The sequence below is a fragment of the Cupressus sempervirens genome, chromosome 11 (genome assembly GCF_028749045.1).
Source record: "Cupressus sempervirens isolate cs-2001-9-10 chromosome 11, ASM2874904v1, whole genome shotgun sequence".
Taxonomy (NCBI): domain Eukaryota; kingdom Viridiplantae; phylum Streptophyta; class Pinopsida; order Cupressales; family Cupressaceae; genus Cupressus; species Cupressus sempervirens.
This window is the reverse complement of record NC_143128.1, coordinates 710,739,326-710,761,817: the sequence shown is the minus strand read 5'-3', so window position 1 is coordinate 710,761,817 and position 22,492 is coordinate 710,739,326.

Here is a 22,492-nt window from a genome sequence, read left to right as displayed (position 1 = left end):
TTTATTTTTATGCCATTAAATCCCTTTATCTTAATTAAGAAATCCCTCCCGAAAATGTTTAAATCTTATTTAAACATTATTTCTTTATTTATTAATTATTTAATTAATAAATTGACCAAAAATCCCAAAATAAATAAATAATTTTTTTTTTTCCCAAAAGTTGGCCAATTTCCTTAAGACCAATAACCTCTTCCAAAATCTTCTAATCCTTCTTTAATTTTGATTAAAGGCTAATCTCATCATTTCCTACCCCTAATCCGAACTCAAAATATTTAATCAAGATTAAATATTAATCCTCATGTTTATTAAAAATATTTTAATAAATATCTCCTCAACATAAACTCTTGAAATAAATAAAACTTTATTTCATAAAATCTTATCCTAGGAAGTTCTAGACTCTTCTAGAAAGTCTTCATCTTCATCCAAAGCCTAGACTCTTCTAGAAGATGTCTTAACCCTAATCCTAATCCCCTCCTAACCTTGTCACATTCCCTAAACATGGGTTAAGACTTGCTAACTCAAGCCAAAGTTAATAAATATCTCCTCTTTCACCCACCCTCATTAATTGCAATCCACTTTCCATCCACTTGCCTAGTCCTAAGCCATCTCTAACCCTTCCTCTAATCATTTTTACAACCCTAAGCAAGCTTAAAACCTCCCTAAACCCCCAAATTTGAATTTCATGATATCTCTCACAAATATCTCAACCACAAAACTTTATAAAGCCCACAAAGTCATAAATGTTCTTACAAAGCACTTATGAAGGGTCTTTATGAAGATTTTATCCCTTGAGCCTCCTTTGTTGACTCATCCTTCCCCTTTCCTCCATCCTCTCACCATGTGACATGTGTCACTCCTTGATTGGTTGTAAGGAAGCACAATCCATGTGCTCTCTTCTCATGCAATCTAAGCCCTCCATGAGCTTTTTCCCATCCTTGCATCTTAGCCCTCAATCCCTCAAGCCTCTTGCCTATAAATTGAATCCTTCCCCTTTGCAAAATAACACAATCCATGAAGTAAAGTTATAATGCTATTTTGAGAGCCAAATACATACTAAAGCCATCTATTCACACCAAAAATTCACAATCATCCATTGAAGCCTTTGGAAGCATATTGAGCATACATCCTATCCATTTAGATAAAGCCACTCAACAAGAGAGCTTCTCATTGGGAGAGCCCATTAATGGCTCATATTTTCAATTGAGAGCTCATCTTAGTTTATCTTGAAGTTTATGTATTTTGTTTAGTTTGTAGAAGCTTTATTTAAATTTGGTTTCTATTAGCATACTAACATTGCTCATATACAACGGGTACCCTACAACCAATCTACTGGCGCATGAAATAGAGTGAGGTACAAGGTGGGTAATCCCACCCCCCCTCAATTAAATAATTTTATTATTTTTTTTAATAAACATTTTAACAAATGCGTTTTGAATTTTATTAAAAGAATTCTCCACTGCATTTTCTTAACAATTATATACATACATGTATATATGTATATATATGTATTTATATATGTATATGTGTATTTATATATGTATATGCATACATATATAAATACATATACATATACATACATACATACATACATACATACATATATATATATATATATATATATATACGCAGTTCGCTATGAAGAATCATAGTATTTTAATAAACACATGTATATATATATATATATATATATAGTGCCTGCTCCTAGTTAGCATTTTGTTATCATTGTTGAACTCTTTTAAAGTTCGTTTCATGTTGATGATTAGTAACATTACTATGAGATTATCAGCTATTGTGCTATGGATTCAGTTGATATGTGATGAGATTACTTAGACTCTACATTTCATGTATGCATGATGATCATTACATTGCTTTCATTTATTAATGATAATTAGTAAGATGATTTATTATCATATGTGTTTTCTTATAGATACTTATCCCATACTTGCATGTGTATGGTGTGCATGTTTGCTTTGTGTGTGTGCTTTTGTATGGTGTGTCTGATGTGGTTAATGAAGGGAGTTGTAGTCACCTGCTAGTCGAAATTTACACGATGCACAACTTCCTGCCATTACCTGTTTAGTTTAGTATATATTGTGCTTGTACATGTATAGTTTTTATGCAAGTTGCAGGTACCGAATATCGACTTCCCTGAATTGCCAAGATGAGCGTACCCTATCACATTATCTCAATGATAAGAGAGGGGAGATAAATTCTCAAGTCCAAATTCTAACCCTTTAAGCCATTTATTCTAATTGCAAAATTAGAACAAGTATCTAAGTTGAGTACCTTTCGAATGCGTCAGATGATGTAATTTGTGATATAAACCCCTTAGTTTGATTTGTATGTATTTTGGCTATGATGAGTTTTCATATTTTTACCTTTGTGAGTCTTTGAAGTATTTTCTATTAATTAAGCCTAATTAAAAAGATTTTAATTAATGATTTAATTAAATAAAAAATTAATATGGTATTTTAATATTTATTTTATTTAATTAATTAAATAAAATAATTAAATTTGAAAATAAAAGTTAAAAGTTTAAATTTGGAATGTATTTTAATAATAATATATTTGGAGTTCATTTTTAAATAAATGATTAAATAATATTATTATTAAAGCTAATAAATATTTTAGCAATAAAGTTTTGGAAAATGAAATTTAAAAGTGAAAAATATATTTTAAATTATGAAAAGATTCTAAATCTCATATGATTAAAATATAAATATATTAAGATTGAAAAGTGGAGATATTAAAGTTAGTGCATGAGACATAATAAATAAATAAATTAAATTGGAAAGAGTAAAGTAAATTGGAGTTATAAGCTTGCATGAGAATTAACATGTGTCAACAACACGGGGGTTAGTGCATCAATTAAGCACAAGGTGTCTACAATTCTATGACTCATCAAAAAAGATTGAAAAAGACCCATGCTTAGTTGGTGACACCTTTCAGCGGTTTCAAAAAGCATTTCAAAGGTTTCTTCAGAGCTCTTAATATTCAGGCATTCATAGAAGCTTAAATGAAAAGCTTAATGGAAGCTACAAGCTTAATGGAAGCCACGAGCTACAAGCTAAAATAGAAGCTTCAAAGCTTACATGCATAGGAGAAGATTCATATGCTCATATATTTTCTACTTGCTTCTATGCTCCTTCTAGCACTTCTAATCACTTGGAGGACTTGATCGGCTTGGATTCTTGGAAGAATTGCGAATGATGGAGAAGAAAGAGATTTTCTATGGACTTTTGAGGCATGACAAATTAGCATCAATGTCCAGGTGCACTCGTGATATTCTCATATTCCCTTTGCACTCTTTCTCTTCCTGTCTTCATCATATCTGTTTTATGTGTCTGAATACTCTCTATGATTGAATTTACTATTTGAAATTGGAATCTAGATATTTTATTTGGATGAGAAGAAAACAATAAAAAACCCTAGTTCCAAATGAGAAAGAAATTAGATTTTAATCGAGTTTGGGTTCGAATTTATATTAAATTAGAAAGACAAGATTTGGAATTAAAATAGAAATTTTATGGTGAAAATTCGAATGATTAAATGTAATCTTTCTATCAATTATATTTTTAGATGCATATGAACAAACCATTTTATGATTAAATTTAGAGAACAATTATTTTAACAGGAAATTCTTAATTCATCATAAAATTATACTATCCTTGCCCCTTGGATAGACTCGAATTCAATCATTTATAACTTTTTATCATGATCGAATTTATTCGATCGCTTTGGTCAGAATCAGCGCAACTTGGCCCTCTCCAACATATTTAAATTTTAGCCCGATCCAACAGTTCATTAGGGAGATATGGCCGTCATACTGGGACTGTTTTATTCAAAGACGGATATTTCTTCATTTTCCATAACCAAGAGTTCTTTATGCTTAAACTTCACATAAATAATATATCAAAGTAATATAATTAGAATTTAATAATTATTTAATTAGTTTAAAGACTAATAAGAATGTTCTAAATGAATTAATGAAGATTTTTAATAGAAAGTTTGTGGATAGAGCTGATGGATAGAGATATTGAATTCAATAGAGAATAGATGACTTCTAATATTAATTATTTAATGTATATTAAATACTATTCAATATATAGTTAAGAGGTGATAATTTATAAAAGTGTTTAATGATGATTATTAAGAGACTCAAATTTTAATGATATTGGATTTAGATTTAAATAAGAATTATTATATTGACAAGGAGTCATAGTTACATTATAACATTGTTATAACATAGCTACGTTTTGAATTATTACATTGGTTATAAATTATTGATATGCCTTAAAGGTTAGTTAAATATTAACTAATGGGGCTTCTGAAAATATAGTTTGATGAATTTATTATTTATTAATGTTGGTTGAATCTAAAAAGCTATTAATAAATAATAGTATAAATGGTTTAATTAGTTATCAACTAATCCGATTAGAGTTAATCTAATGTAGATTATTTAATGATTAAAGTTTTGTAAAAAGATATTACTTTTTGAGATTTGAAGTATAATTGATCAATTGATATTCATTGAGCTGATATCATAACCATGATATTAATAATTAAGTTGTGTGATAGAGAGTGATTTGAAAAGAATGAGGAATGTGGTCATTATAGATAAGATTTTCAACATAGCTTGTTATTAAATATTAACAAGTTATTATTATTGAATTATGAATATGAATATTTGTGTACTAGATTATATCTGACCTTAATGTTATAGAATTCTAGTTAGTTATTAGTCAACTGATACTAATTGGAACAATGCTATGGTTATGCAACTATTAATTAAATCAATTAACTAGAGTTAATTAGATTTAATTAATAATTAAAGTATGTAATAGAGATTTAATTGATATAATTCTTTTAACAAGATTGTAAAAAAAATATTGATATCAAAGTTGATAAGTCTTATTCTAATAATTTGAATAATGACTTAGATATTTTAACGGTTATTAGTGACAATTTAATAATGATTAAAATTAAGAGACTTAAGTGTTAGAGATACTTAATTGAGTTTTAACCATTAAAATGTTAATGGATTATGGAATTGTGCACCTAAGTTAATTAGTGGATTAGATTGATCATTTTAATTAAGTTATAATCTTCTTATTCGAAGATTGATAATTGGTCCTTTTATGAGCAAATAATGATCTTTGATTATCTCGAAAAGTTGAAGTAACCTTAAAGAAGAGTTAATCAATTAGAATATAGATCATAGTTAAATCAAGAGAACAATTAAAGGTCAATGATAATCACTTTAGTGAATATTTATCTTTAAATTATTCTTAAAGTATTATTTTTAATTAATGGAAGAATAATGCTATCGGAGAACAAATGGGTTGACTTGTAGTTCAAATGACGAAACTTAAGACACTTAAAAATATACTTGCAAATAGAAAACTGGAAACCCCTACACATTATTCAACTATGTGAATTTAGTAAACCAAAACATGTGTTTGCATCGTGTATTCTATATGCTTCTTGTTTTGGGTTTTGTGTTGACTAGTGTTGACCAGTCCTAGGATGTTACTAGAGGCTCAGGGGTTATGAGATATGATGGCATGTTGATCTTATTTGGTCTCGATCTTTATAAGCCCAACCATGGTAATGTGATCATATGCTCTATGAAATGTTTGTATTTACTGATTGTTATTGTTCATTAGTCTTCATGTGTGAAGTTGAGACGTATGTGTATGAGACACTTGAGCTAATCATTTTTGAGTGATCGATCAGTTATCCTTGGATTATTTTCTAGTCGCCATGATGAGACTGAAATATGGATTTATTTTTTGATGATGTCATATTGTGACATGTTTGACTCAAACATTTTGGAGTCTTCAATCAATATGATTTTGAGATATTCTTAGTTGCTTGTTGAGAACTATTTATCTTGAGATATATTTTGGTTATTGAGAACCAATTGATACTTATGATTATCAGTGACACCTTCAGTTGCTAATAGAGAACTGTTGTGGTCATGATTTTCTATGGATGCTTTTTCAGATACTCATGGAAATTCGATGATTCTTATCTTAGAGATTTGATGATTCTTATTATGGATATTTGATGCTTTTATGCATATTTGATGATTTTATTATGGATTATCTTTTATGATTTTGAGATTTATGATTCCATGAGCTTAGGGTAGGTAATCTACTTGTAGTGTCGGGAAGTGGCTTGCAATGGGAGCCGGGGCCCTAAGTGGCTGCCAGGGTAACTCATTATAAGTTTGGTTAATAAGTGATAACATTTACACACTAAATGGGGATTAAATGAACCTAAAATGATAATTGTTTTGATGTTCTCGCCCATGCCTTGAGCGCTTGTACAAGCTAAGATGGGAGTAATGAGAACGCATGGTTGTGACTGTGCATTCCGTAGTATGCCTCGTTGGTATGAGAGGATACTAGTGGCCGCATAAGATCAATATGGACCCATGGAGTTTAGCTAACTGCCAGGGTAACTTGTACATAATAATTGCGATGACACTTTCCTGCTTGCAGAGTAGGTTTCCTACATGTCATTGTGTGCCTCTGAGAATTAGATGTCAATTTTGTGTGATGGAACCTTTGAGTTAGTATACTTTTAAGATTCTTGGACTTCTAGAGATTTGTGCTATGTGTTTTTGGATAGCATGTATGGGATTTGAGATTATCTCCTCAGCACGGTGGGAGTGGACCACTTAGGTACCATGCGGTCGGGTGGTAGTGTATTTTTCACTCTTATCATTTGAGATCCATTCGAGACACCGTGGTTGGAGTATTCTTGGTTGGTATTTATCTTCATTATGTTCTTGGATCATTATGACAGATGATATACCTTGTGATGGATGTATTTGCTGGTATGTTCCTTACATTGATGATTTGCATATGTTAGATGATGGTATCCTATGCTTTACTTTATATGTTAGTAGGATGTTTTAAGAGTGACATTCCTACTATGTTAATACCGATGATCTCTTTGGTGCTTTGGAATGTTACACACAGAGGGATGGCTAGGATCCACAATGGTCTAATGATGCTATTTACGGTTGGGAGGAACCGTGCACTTAGTTTATTTTGTTTGATCTTTATGATAGATGTATATGTCTTCTATGATGATGTATCATGTGATTATCTCTACTTTGATGTATCATGGATTGAAATAGGATGATGTACCTTATTTCACATATGTATATTCTTTTAAGCCTTCATACCCTGTGACATGTATAGTGGATGATTGAGCATTTGGAAATGTAATGTATGAACATTGGACTTATCATTATTATTCATAGGGATGTTGTACTAGATAGATTCATGTATGTTAATTTAGATGTAACTCAATGTTAAGGAATTTTTAAAGAATGAAATCGGTTATGTATGTTATGTTTACTTTTAGATGGACATTGCTATTGCTTCCGTTATTATGTACAAGTTATATGTGGAATTTACTTTTATGTTAAAAAAAAAAAAAAAAGGTTACCAAACTTAGTGAAATTTTAGGTTAATTCTTTGGATCCCTTGGCGGGGCATTACATTTGGTATCAAAGCCCGAGTTTCAATATTGGGAGCTCTGGGTATATTGGAATGTTACTAGTTTTTAACTAGTTAAACAAAATAAAAACTTTGAACTATCATGTGTATCTCTTTCAAAACTGAAAACTTGAAAATTAGGTGAACTGAAACAGAACTTGAAACTGTTACTTGCATATTTTTCATACTTCAACACTTAGCTTTCAAAATTGAAAATTCTACTTAAACGAAGGCAAAACTAAAAATTGAAAACTTATTCTAGTTGCAAAACATGTATCTTTTATCTAAATTTCAAGATAGTATACCTTTGTTTATCTTTGCAAGCATTAAGTTGCTCTTGTTTAGAATGTATTAAGGGATATATTTCAGTAGTTGTTAAAGGAATAATGTTGGATCGATATGATTTTTGGTTTACTATTAAATCAGAATCATATTGCTCTAAGTGTGTTATAAAATTTTCAGTGGAATCATATTTCTCTGTAGGGGGAAAAGGGTTCAATGGGACCCGCATAGTGAATATCTTAGTTTTTCATTCTTGTAAGCTTTTAGGAGTAAGCCTAATCCCAGGGGGGGTGGATGTAGTACCTGCCCTTGGTTCGCATTTTGTTATCATTGCTGAACTCTTTTAGAGCTAGTTTCATGTTGATGATTAGTAACATTACTATGAGATTATCAGATATTGTGTTATGAATTTAGTTGATATGTGATGAGATTACTTAGACTCTACATTTCATGTATGCATGATGATCATTACATTGCTTTCATTTATTAATAATGATTAGTAAGATGATTTATTATCATATGTGTTTTCTTATGGATACTTACCCCATACTTGCATGTGTATGGTGTGCGTGTTTGCTTTGTGTGTGTGCTTTTGTATGGTGTGTCTGATGTGGTTAAGGAAGGGAATCGTAGTCACCTGCTAGTCGAGATCTACACGATGCACCACTTCTTTCTATTGCCTGTTTAGTTAGTATATATTGTGCTTGTACATGCATGATTTTTATGCAGGTTGCAGGTACTAGGTATCGACTTTCCTGAATTGCCAAGATGAGCGTACTCTATCACATTATCTCAATGATAAGAGAGGGGAGATAAATTCTTAAATCCAAATCCCAACCCTTTAAGCCATTTGTTCTAATTGAAAAATTAGAACAAGTATCTAAGTTGAGTACCCTCCGAATGCGTCAGATGATGTAATTCGTGATATAAACTCCTTGGTTTGATTTGTATGTATTTTGACTATGATGAGTTTTCATATTTTTACCTTTGTGAGTCTTTGGAGTATTTTCTATTAATTAAGTCTAATTAAAAAGATTTTAATGAATGGTTTAATTAAATGAAAAATTAATATGGTATTTTAATATTTATTTTATTTAATTAATTGAGAAATTAATTAAATAAAATAATTAAATTTGAAAATAAAAGTTAAAAGTTTAAATTTGGAATGTATTTTAATAATAATATATTTGAAGTTCATTTTTAAATAAATGACTAAATAATATTATTATTAAAGCTAATAAATATTTTAGCAATAAAGTTTTGGAAAATGAAATTGAAAAGTGGAAAATATATTTTAAATTATTAAAAGATTCTAAATCTCATATGATTAAAATATAAATATATTAAGATTAAAAAGTGAAGATATTAAAGTTAGTGCATTAGACTTAATAAATAAATAAATTAAATTGGAAATAGTAAAGTAAATTGGAATTATAAGCTTGCATGGGAATTAACATGTGTCAACAACATGGGGGTTAGTGCATCAATTAAGCACAAGGTGTCTACAATTCTATGACTCATCAAAAAGGATTGAAAAAGACCCATGTTTAGTTGGTGACACCTTTTAGCGGTTTCAAGAATCATTCCAAAATTTTTATGAGAGCTTTTAATATTCAGGCATTAATAGAAGCTTAAATGAAAAGCTTAATGGAAGTTACAAACTTAATGGAAGCCACGAGATACAAGCTAAAATAGAAGCTTCAAAGCTTACATGCATGGGAGAAGATTCATATGCTCATATATTTTCTACTTGCTTCTATGCTCTTTCTAGCACTTCTAATCACTTGGAGGATTTGATCGGCTTGGATTCTTGGAAGAATTGAGAATGATGGAGAAGGAAGGGATTTTCTATGGACTTCTGAGGCATGGCAAATTAGCATCAGTGTCCAGGTGCACTCATGATATTCTCATATTCCTTTTGCACTCTTTCTCTTCCTGTCTTCATCATATCTGTTTAATGTGTTTGAATACTCTCTGTGATTGAATCTACTATTTGAAATTGGAATCTAGATATTTTATTTAGATGAAAAGAAAATAATAGAAAAATGCTAGTTCCAAATGAGAAAGAAATTAGATTTTAATCGGGTTTGGGTTCGAATTTATATTAAATTAGAAAGACAAGATTTAGAATAAAAATAAAAATTTTATGGTGAAAATTTGAATGATTAGATGTAATCTTTCTATCAATTATATTTTTAGATGCATATGAACAAACCCTTTTATGGTTAAATTTAGAAAATAATTATTTTAACAGAAAATTCTTAATTCATCATAAAATTGTCCTATCGCTGCCCTTTGGATAGACCCGAATTCAGTCATTCATAACTTTTTATCGTGATCAAATTTATTCAATTGCTCCAGTTAGAATCGACACAACTTGGCCCTCTCCAACATATTTAAATTTCAGCCCGATCCAACAGTTCATTAGAGAGATATGGCCGTCGTACTGGGACTGTTTTATTCAAGGACGGATATTTCTTCATTTCCCATAACCAAGAGTTCTTTATGCTTAAAGTTCACAAAAATAATATATCAAAGTAATATAATTAGAATTTAATAATTATTTAATTAGTCTAAAGACTAATAAGAATGTTCTAAATAAATTAATGGAGATTTTTAATGGAAAGTTTGTGGATAGAGCTAATGGATAGAGATATTGAATTCAATAGAGAATCGATGACTTTTAATATTAATTATTTAATGTATATTAAATACTATTTAATATATAGTTAAGAGGTGATAATTTATAAAAGTGTTTAATGATGATTATTAAGAGACTCAATTTTTAATGATATTGGATTTAGATTTAAATAAGAATTATTATATTGACAAGGAGTCATAGTTACATTATAACATTGTTATAACATAGCTACGTTTTGAATTATTATATTGGTTATAAATTATTGATATGCCTTAAAAGTTAGTTAAATATTAACTAATGGGACTTATGGAAATATAGTTTGATGAGTTTATTATTTATTAATGTTGGTTGGATCTAACAAACTATTAATAAATAATAGTATAAATAGTTTAATTAGTTATCAACTAATCCGATTAGAGTTAATATAGTGGAGATTATTTAATGATTAAAGATTTGTAAAAAGATATTAGTTTTTGAGATTTGAAGTATAATTGATCAATTGATACTCATTGAGCTGATATCATAACCATGATATTAATAATTAAGTTGTGTGATAGAGAGTTATTTGAAAAGAATGATGAATGTGGTCATTATAGATAAGATTCCCAACATAGCTTGTTATTAAATATTAACAAGTTATTATTATTGAACTATGAATATGAATATTTGTGTACTAGATTATAGTTGACTTTAATCTTACAGAATTCTAGTTAGTAATTAGTCAACTGATATTAATTGGAACAATGCTATGGTTATACAACTATTAATTAAATCAATTAACTAGAGTTAATTAGATTTAATTAATAATTAAATTATGTAATAGAGATTTAATTGATATAATTCTTTTAACAAGATTGTAAAAAAAATATTGATATCAAAGTTGATAAGTCTTATTCTAATAACTTGAATAATGACTTAGATATTTTAATGGTTATTAGTGACAATTTAATAATGATTAAAATTAAGAGGCTTAAGTGTTAGAGATACTTAATTGAGTTTTAACCATTAAAATGTTAATGGATCATGGAATTGTGCACCTAAGTTAATTAGTGGATTAGATTGATCGTTTTAATTAAGTTATAATCTTCCTATTCGAAGATTGATAATTGGTTCTTTTATGAGCGAATAATGATTTTTGATTATCTCGAAAAGTTGAAGTAACCTTAAAGAAGAGTTAATCAATTAGAATATAGATCATAGTTAAATCAAGAGAACAATTAAAAGTCAATGATAATCAGTTTAGTGAATATTTATCTTTAAGTTATTCTTAAAGTATTATTTTTAATTAATGTAAGAATAATGCTATCGGAGAACAAATGGATTGACTTGTAGGTCAAATGATAAAACTTAAGACACTTGAAAATATACTTGCAAACAAAAAACTGGAAACTTTTACACATTATTCAACTATGTGAATTTAGTAAACTAAAACATGTGTTTGCATCGTGTATTCTATATGCTTCTTGTTTTGGATTTTGGGTTGATTAGTGTTGACCAGTCCTAGGATGTTACCAGAGGCTCGGGGGTTATGAGATATGATGGCATGTTGATCTTATTTGGTCTCGATATTTATAAGCCCAACCATGGTAATGTGATCGTATGCTCTATGAAATAATTGTATTTATTGATTGTTATTGTTCATCAGTCTTCATGTGTGAAGCTGAGAGGTATGTGTATGAGACACTTGAGCTAATCATTTTTGAGTGATCGATCAGTTATCCTTGGATTATTTTTTAGTCGCCATGATGGGACTAAAATATGAATTTATTTCTTGATGATGTCATGTTGTGACATGTTTGACTCAACCATTTTGGAGTCTTCAATCAATATATTTTGAGATATTCTTGGTTGCTTGTTGAGAACCATTTATCTTGAGATATATTTTGGTTATTGAGAACCAATTGATACTTATGATTATCAGTGATGCCTTCAGTTGCCAATAGAGAACTGTTGTGGTCATGATTTTCTATAGATGCTTTTTCAGATGCTCATGGAGATTTGATGATTCTTATTTTGGAGATTTGATGATTCTTATTATGAATATTTGATGCTTTTATGCATATTTGATGATTTTATTATGGATTATTTTTTATGATTTTGAGATTTATGATTCCATGAGCTTAGGGTAGGTAATCTACTTGTATTGTCGAAAAGTGGCTAGCAATAGGGGCCAGGGCCCTAAGTGGTTGCCAAGGTAACTCATTATAAGTTTGGTTAATAAGTGATAACACTTACACACTAAATGGAGATTAAATGAACCTAAAAAGATAATTGTTTTGATGTTCTCTCCCATGCCTTAAGCGCTTGTATAGGCTAGGATGGGAGTAGTGAGAATGCATGGTTGCGACCGTGCATTCTGTAGTATGCCTCGTCAGTATGAGAGGATACTAGTGGCCGCATGAGATCAGTATGGACCTGTGGAGTTTAGTTAACTACCAGGGTAACTTGTATGTGATAATTATGATGACACTTTCTCGCTTACAGAGTAGGTTTCCTATGTGTCATTGTGTGCCTCTGGGAATTAGATGTCAGTTTTGTGTGATGGAACCTTTGAGTTAGTATACTTTCAAGATTCTTGGGCTTCTAGATATTTGTGCTATGTGTTTTTGGATAGCATGTATGGGACTTGAGATTATCTCCTCAGCACGGTGGGAGTGGACCACTTAGGTACCATGCGGTCGGGTGGTAGTGTATTTTCCACTCTTATCATTTGAGATCTATTCGAGACACCATGGTTAGAGTATTTTTAGTTGGTATTTACCTTCATTATGTTCTTGGATCATTATGACAGATGATATACCTTGTGATGGATGTATTTGCTAGTATGTTCCTTACATTGATGATTTGCATATGTTAGATGATGGTATCCTATGCTTTACTTTACATGTTAGTAGGATGTTTTAGGAGTGACATTTCTACTATGTTAATATTGATGATCTCTTCGGTGCTTTGGAATGTTACGCACGGAGGGATGACTAGGATCCACAATGGTCTAATGATGCTATTTACGGTTGGAAGGAACCGTGCACTTCGTTTATTTTGTTTGATCTTTATGATGGATGTATATGTCTTCTATGATGATGTATCATGTGATTATCTCTACTTTGATGTATCATGGATTGGAATAGGATGATGTACCTTATTTCACATATGTATATTCTTTTAAGCCTTCATACCCTGTGACATGTACAGTGGATGGTTGAGCATTTAGAAATTTAATGTATGAACATTAGACTTATCATTATTATTCATGGGGATTTTGTACTAGATGGATTCATGTATGTTAGTTAGTTTAGATGTAACTCAATGTTAAGGGATTCTTAAAGAATGAAATCGGTTATGTATGTTATGTTTACTTTTAGATGGACATTGCTATTGCTTCCATTATTATGTACAAGTTATATGTGGTATTTACTTTCATGTTCAAGAAAAAAAAAAAAGTTACCAAACTTAGTGAAATTCTAGGTTAATTCTTTGGATCCCTTAGCGGGGCATTACAATGTGTGTGTGTGTGTGTGTGTGTGTGTGTGTGTGCAAATATGTATATATAAAAGAGAACATATATAACTAATTTATATAACAAGGGCTTTCTATTTAGATGAATTAAGAATTTTTTTTCAAAAGGGTAATTAATCCATTCATCTAATAGATTTGACTATAAATTTTGAAAACATTTTCAAATCTATTTTTCAATTCGATTCTAATTCGAACCCAAACCCGATTTAGACCTAATTTTTTTCTTAATTGGAACTAGGGTTTTCTATTGTTTTCCTCTCAACCAACTAAGATTAACATACATATGTAGATTCCAATTTCAAGATTAAAGATGGAGTATATTTAAACACACATAATAGACACGATGAAGATAGGAAGAGAAACAATGCAAATAGATTATGTAAAAATCATGAGTGCACCTGGACATTGATGCTAATTTTCCATCCCTCAAAAGTCCATAGAAAATCTCTTCCTTCTCCAACATTTGCAATTCCTCCAAGATCCAAGCCAACTGAAACCTCCAAGTAACTAAAAGTGCTTATAGAAGCATATGAACATGTAGAAACATATGAGCATGTAGAAGCATATGAGCTTCTCAAATGCTTGTAAGCTTTGAAGCTTGTCCAAACACACTAAGAGAGCCTCTATTTAAAGGCCTCTAAGATGCATCTAGAATGTGTCTAGAAACAACTAGAAGATAAGCATGACAACCAAGCGTGAGTCTTCTCCAACCTTCTAGATGAGTCATGAAGTTGTAGACACCATGGGCTCAAATAAAATGCCAACCCCTAAGTGTAAACAACTAGTGCATACTTAGAGTGCAAACTCTTGTGTTGTCTACATGACAACTCTCGAGAATTTGCAAACTCCTATGTGAGCAAACATTAAAATAATGCACAATCATTAATATAATATTTACTTTACTCTTTCCAATATAATTTATTTATTATTTTCAAGTCTCATGCACTAACTTTAATAACTCCACTTATTTAATCTTAATATATTTATATTTTAATCACATGAAATCTAGAATCTTTTAATAATTTTAACATCTTTTTCACCTTTAAATTCATTTTCGAGACCTAATTGCTAAAATATATAATAATATTATTTAGCATTTATTAAAACTAAACACTAAATATATTATTATTAAAATAAATATTGTCTCGTTCCAAAATTAAACTTATAGCTTTATCTCTAAATTTAATTATTTTATTTAATTAATTTCCCAATTAAATAAATATTAAAATACCATGTTAATTTTCTATTAAATTAAACCATTAATTAAATCCTTTAATTAGGCTTAATTAATAGAAAATTCTCCAAGAAAGAGTTTGGCAAAATGTGACTAAGGGGTAGGCACTACAATTTATATGTTTATAGTTAATATTAAGCTTCTTTATGATATTATAAGTCCATTTCTCTATTCTCCAGATGTACATGGAGATATTCTTCATAGTTTACAACAGACTTAGAGGAGGCTGAATGTACATCCCTTTAAGATCATCCTCTACTAGTTCACACATTGATCTCATTCATATTAACCAAATTGGTTACAAAGAAAATCATTTCTCTATTTTCCTCATTATTATTTTTTGTTTCTTCATGGAGTAGGATTTAAATTGCTAATTTGAATTGGATTACTATTTTTATTTTGATCGGTAAATAGCTGAAGCCTTAAATTATATTAAGATTAATAAGTATTACAAAAGTCTTCATTTTGATGGGCATTGGTAGGAAAGAATGAAGAAAGAAAACCTCTAGTCTAGCTCAAGACTTTAGTCTTTTATTATACATGAATCAAAGGGGCATACCCCTGTAAAAATACAAAAAAATGAGTATCTTAAATTATACTTGCATTTATACTTGATGGATTTTAAAGTTCACATATCTCCTACACTCTAAGGATTACCGCCTAATTTGATTATCATCCCTGTGTACATAAGAAACACCACAAACTAACCACCATACAATGTTAATCATCTATCCTAAATTAAAATCTAATCAAAGGTCATATTATTACAACTAGAATGTGGTTAAATCACAAAGGAGCCAAGTTAATTTAATGTTTATTAGTAATATGAAATTGAGTGCCCAAATTTAGGCTAATCCATTCTTTCCTAGGTTTCTTATAAGTAGGGAGTTTAAATATATTTAACTCAATTCATTAAATTTATAGTTAAATTTGAGAGTACGTGCTTACTTGTATGCATTGGGAAGTGATAAAAAAGAGATGATTTAATATTAATTTGATTAATGTACCCATTTTCTGATTTTAATTCTTAGAGTCTTAATTTTTCATGAAATTTTGTTCTCCCGTTGTCATGTCCCCTTTTCAAATAATTAAAAAATAATAATATTTGCTAAGGCAGGTAGGCCCAGGAAAGTGAAGTTTCAGAAAAAGGGGGTTAATCTTTGGAAACCGTTGGACTAATAAATGAAAATTATTATTAAAATATGTTTCATTAACCTCTCTTGGACGTGAGTTACAGTTATGCCCTCTTTTAAGGGGTTTGGAGGCATTTTGGGCTGATTCCAGACTTGATTTTCGCTCATTCTTTGTTATTCTTCAGAGGCTGCCAAACCTGTGGAGAAGGAGACCCAAGAACGGGAGTTTGTAAGTTTCCAGGGAGACCCAAGAACAGGAGTTTGTAGGTTTTCAGGAAGGCTAAGGATGGGAGTTTGAAGCCATTCCATGTGCATGCTCATACAGAGTTTTCCTTTGTGGTGAACAATGTAGATTTGTGGGTTTTTGGGTGTGTTTTTTGCATGAGTTTGGTGTTTTCAGTTGAGCATTTTGTATCAGTTTTGGTTGCTGATGTATTTCATACTTTAAGCTGTTAAAATAAAGCTAAATATATGTATTGGGACATGATTAAACTTTTAAGATAGTTTATTAGTGTTTTTGTGGTGTTTCCGGGCATTTTTGTGTTAATTTCGGGAGCCCGATGAGCATAGTTTTTGTCCTACATTTGTGAGCTGTTGTGTAAAGGCTATATAGATATAGAAATTTCATTTTGTAGGATATTATGCTGCTGAAATTTCTGTAAAAATATCTATTTTCCGATTTATTAATAATAGGTGAAGCTGTGAAGCTTTTGGCACCATTTCTGGCATACCCGATTTGGGGTTTCTTGAGAAATTTGGTGGATCTTTGTGATATTAGTTGTTTGATCTTAAAAATCTGATTAGAAGTTGGAAATATCATACAAAATCAGAAAAGGGACATTTCAGTGGTATCAAAGCCATGATCTTGCCAGCCTGAGGGTTTGTAGAAGTTTGCAGGTCAGTTTTGACAACTACCCAGATCTTGCATTTCAGTTTTGAGAACTACCCAAATCTTGCATGTCATAATTTATGGTTGCATGTTGCTTCTAATCAGCTACATGTTAAAATTTATGGTTTCATGCTACTTCTAATCATTTTCATGTTAGTTCTTAGTGAATTTGGTGGTTGTAGAAGTTTGCATGTCAGTTTTGACAACTACCCAGATCTTGCATGTCAGTTTTGACAACTACCCAGATCTTGCATGTCAGTTTTTGACAACTACCTAGATCTTGCATGTCATAATTTATGATTGCATGTTGCTTCTAATCAGCTGCATGTCAAAATTTATGGTTGCATGCTACTTCTAATCATTTGCATGTTAGTTCTTGGTGAATTTGGTGGTTGCATGTTGCTTCTAATCAATTGCATGTCAAAATCTATGGTTGCATGCTACTTCTAATCATTTGCATGTTAGTTCTTGGTGTTTGAAGAAGTTATATCCTATTGGGGTTACACTCTACTTTATCCATAATGGAGAGGTATAGTACAGAGTCTCAGAGGACACGATCTTGGACAATTGATAACTAGAGTCAAAACAGTAGAAAGGATGGTTATTTAGACATTCGAGATAAACTTATGAAAATAAGCCATGACATGTCTGAACAGTTGATTGAGCACCATCGTATAATGAATGACATGTTGTCTGACCCAGCTAAGGTGGATAAGTTGAATGGATTTCTATTTGGCAGATTTTCTCATAAGACAGATGATACAATTCCCAAGAACTTGCATGAGGAGTTTGAGAAACTAGCTGATAGCCAGGTAGAGGTCTCAGATTCTACTTTGCCATAGGAGGTGGTGGGAAAGGATATTACACTGATTGATAGTAATGGTCAACTTGATACTCAAATTGAGACAATTGTTTACAAGTCGTCAAAGGGTGATGCCACAGGTATTCAGGATGGTATAGTTACAACAGGCAGTGACTACAGTGTAGTGGGTTCAGATGATGATTATGAGGATGTTGTTGTGTAGGATGGTGAGATACCTAGTAGAGATGAGCAAACATTGAGCATTCATGACTTTGCTGAGAAAGAGTACCAGGCACAGTTAGATGCTTCATCACATGAGGTTGAGGCTGGTAGTACTTCACATGATTTGTCCAGCTAGCTAAAGGTGAACAAAGATAGTATTGCGACTTCATTATCTCATCATGACAGGTATGTGGAGTTAGTTAGTATTGGCCATATTACTCAGGTGAGGAGTTTGCTTGAGTTACCAGTTGATTCTAGTTTACGGATATGGACTCGAGATTGTTATATTGGTGTTTGGGATTTAGTTGACTAGAGATCTTTAACACTTTTTGGTAGCAGTGTTTGTTTGGGTGCTATCATGGATTTGATTAGCAGATTACATGGTGTTGTCTTTTGTTGTGCCAGTATCTTGTCTGATGTTGGTATTAGTTTTTATACACCAATGTTGGGCTTTGTTCATATATCCAGTCGACCATACTTGCTGGAATGTGTTGATGATATTTCATATTTGGCAGTGTGTATAGATGAGTCCCAGGATCGTATTGGCATTGATGACATCCAGAAGGATGTAGTGGGTAGTTTTGAAGACTTAGTTTCCTTGGGTATAGAGGAGTTGGACAGCAATGCTAATGTTTTTGATACTCTGTATGTTGATATGAGCTTTAGATTTGATTCACAGGATATGGATGGTAATACTCTAGAGACTAGTAACTTTGAGGATACTCCTTTAGACAGTGCATCAGAGGAGATAGGAGACAGTCAAGTTAGTGCCATCATGTGTCTAATCAGTTGAGAGTTAGTGACTAAGACATTGCTATCACTTCCCAGAATTTTGATGTTGCTTGTCAGTTGTTAGCATTTTATGGATGGTGTTCTCCTACTAGTGATGAGCAGGGAGGCAGTTATCTTTCCTTGACAGAGTTCCACTCTTTATGGGAGGCTATTCGGATTTTGAGATAGAATTATATGTAGTTGGTAGCTAACAGAGATTATCTTATGGAGTGGGGTAGTACAACATATGATACATTGTTGGCCAAGGAAGATGAGGTGAGTGAGCTTACTGAGCAACTTAAGGTGACTTTTGAGATTCTTGAGAGTACACAGTTGGCTTTCAAGGAGTCACAGTTTCATTTGGCTAAGGTGACCATGGAGTTAGAGCGACTACAATCTTTACCTGATTCTATACAGTTACAAGCTGTGGTGTTTGGTGATCCGAGGATGTCCATGGATGAGATTGTCAGAGACAGTGGAGATGGGGATGCATACATCTTTGATACTAACATTGGCATATCAGGTTCATTCCCACTAGAGTCAGGTTCAGTTGAGTTGGGTGTTGTAGCAGATTGTTGTATGCCTGACATGGTGGTGGCCTCTAGTACTGATGGCATGAAGACTAGAGATGCATCAAAGATCATGTATGATGTTGGTGAGTTGGCAATTGGCATGGTTCCTGCTAGTAATACTACTCCCTTGGTGATATCTTTGGAGGTAGTAGTCAGTTCCAACATGGTTAATGATCAATTGCAGTTAGTTTCATCTAGATTATAGTCTCAGCCATTGATTGAGATTGGCACATTCTATCGGCATTACATTATGAGGTATGCTCATCCATTTACCTTTGATGACCATGTTGATGAGATGATGATACAAAGATGTACTTTGGTTCCTAGTGCTTGTCATCAGTTATGGGATAGTTTGACGTCTCAGGATGAGAGTTGTGATGGGCATGACATGGTGATAGGTTCTACACTTGACAGCTTGATAATACATGACTTAGAGCAGGATTTTCAGAGTGATGCTTCAGCGGGTGTTGTTATTGATTCTACTCCTTTGGCTATGACATCTCTTGACTTAGCTGGTGATCAGTCACAGTGGGTTGTATCACTTGTTCATGGTGAGCTATTGACTCAGGTTGGTTTTTTTTATCAACTTTATATTTCAAGGTATGTACATTAGTTAGCATTTGATCTTTGTATTGAGGAGTTGATGGCAGGAAAATTTGGTTTGGGTTCCAATTCTTTCTATTTATCTTGTGATGGCTTTTCACCATTAGGGGTGCATGGTAGTTATGGTTATGAGATAGTGGTTGGTGATCTACAAAGTTGTGTTGACTTCAGGTGTTGTATAGTGTGTGGATTCTCCATACTTGGTACAATTTCATTTGGGAGCATTCACCATTGTTGCAGAGTTGGATTGTACATTCCGTGTAGGCCAGTGGAATGCATTGATGGTATTTACTGTGTTGGTAGTCCACTTTACTTGGATTTTGATGTTCTAAGAGTTTGTGTCTCATGGGTTTCTAACTATAGAAGTTGTGATTTTGGAGTTTGGTTGAGCTATAATTGTCAGTTTGATTATGGATTCCTCTTGGTCATATTGCAGAGGATATTGCAGGAGCCTGTGTTAATTGGTAGTAGTATAGTTCATGACTACATTTGGGATCCAGGTGGATTGATTGGTTTATTGTTTAGCCATTGCTTGAGGACAAGAAATTTTTGGGAGGGGAGGACTTGTCATGTCCCCTTTTCAAATAATTAAAAAATAATAATCTTTGCTAAGGTAGGCAGGCCCAAGAAAGTGAAGTTTCAGAAAAAGGGGGTTAATCTTTGGAAACCGTTGGAATAATAAATGAAAATTATTATTAAAATATGTTTCATTAACCTCTCTTGGATGTGAGTTACAGTTATGCCCTCTTTTAAGGGGTTTGGAGGCATTTTGGGCTGATTCCAGACTTGATTTTCGCTCATTCTTTGTTATTCTTCAGAGGCTGCCAAACCTGTGGAGAAGGAGACCCAAGAACGAGAGTTTGCAGGTTTCTAGGGAGACCCAAGAACAGGAGTTTGTAGGTTTCTAGGAAGGCTAAGGATGGGAGTTTGAAGCCATTCCATGTGCATGCTCATACAGAGTTTGCCTTTCTGCTGAACAGTGTAGATTTGTGGGTTTTTGGGTGTGTTTTTTGCATGAGTTTGGTGTTTTCAGTTGAGCATTTCATATCAGTTTTGGTTGCTGCTGTATTTCATACTTTAAGATATTAAAATAGAGCTAAATATATGTATTGGGACATGATTAAAATTCTAAGATAATTTATTGGTGTTTTTGTGGTGTTTGCGGGCATTTTTGTGTTAATTTTGAGAGCCCAATGAGCATAGTTTTTGTCCTACATTTGTGAGCTTTTGTGTAAAGGCTATATAGATATAGAAATGTCATTTTTTAGGCTATTATGCTGCTGAAATTTCTATAAAAATTTCCATTTTCAGATTTATTAATAATAGGTGAAGCTGTGAAGCTTTTGGCACCATTTCTAGCATACCCGATTTGGGGTTTCTTGAGAAATTTGGTGGATCTTTGTGATATTAGTTGTTTTATCTTGAAAATCTGATTAGAGGTTGGAAATATCATACAAAATAAAAAAAGGGACATTTCACCCGTCCTGAATCTTTTCCTTAAATCTCAAGCAAAGTTAAACATGTTTTAGTTCAACAAATGATAATCTTAAGCCCTACTGAAGATTTTCTTGCCAGAAATCACACCAGTTCAAGACAATTTTGAGACAATATATGTCAAATATAGTATTCATATTAATATAGTCTAAAGTATTGTAATACAAGCTTACATTCTAAGACCCAAAAAGCTATCCTAGCTGGTAACAAATGGCCTAGTCTAACATTTTTTTGACTTTATACAGTATATGAGCTACCAAGATAAAATGCAGCCATGTCATGTCTAGGATTAATACATTTACATTGACACAGAAGTAACAAAAAAAATTTATGAAAAACTTAAATAAGCTATAGAATTATCATCTACAAGGCTATATTGTCAAAAGAGGGAAAAGTGAAACATAGCAGAGATGTCAAGACACCCACTAGCTTAGTTAATCTACCTAGATCTATTTGTTGAAGACCATAATAATCTTTGTGGCTTCTTGCAAATTTTTTTCCCTTGAACCCAGAGGAAATTCATAAGTGTTCCTCACCCTACTTGACCTATCATAGTTAGGAAGGTAGAAATTGATAGCATCCAAGTCAATGAAATTCACCTCTAGGTGGATGTAGGCATCAAAAACTTGAAGGTAGGTCAAAAGCCAATCTCTAGTTAGGTCCTTGATGATTGTTCTCCACTAGAAAATAAAATGTACTCTTGCCTCCATTTTTGGCCATTCTTTGTAAATGAGAATGTTGTCTTGAATCACCAAGCAGGGGCATTTTGGGCTTCTCATGAGTTTAGGGCTACCTAATTCATATTCTATATAGGCCTCC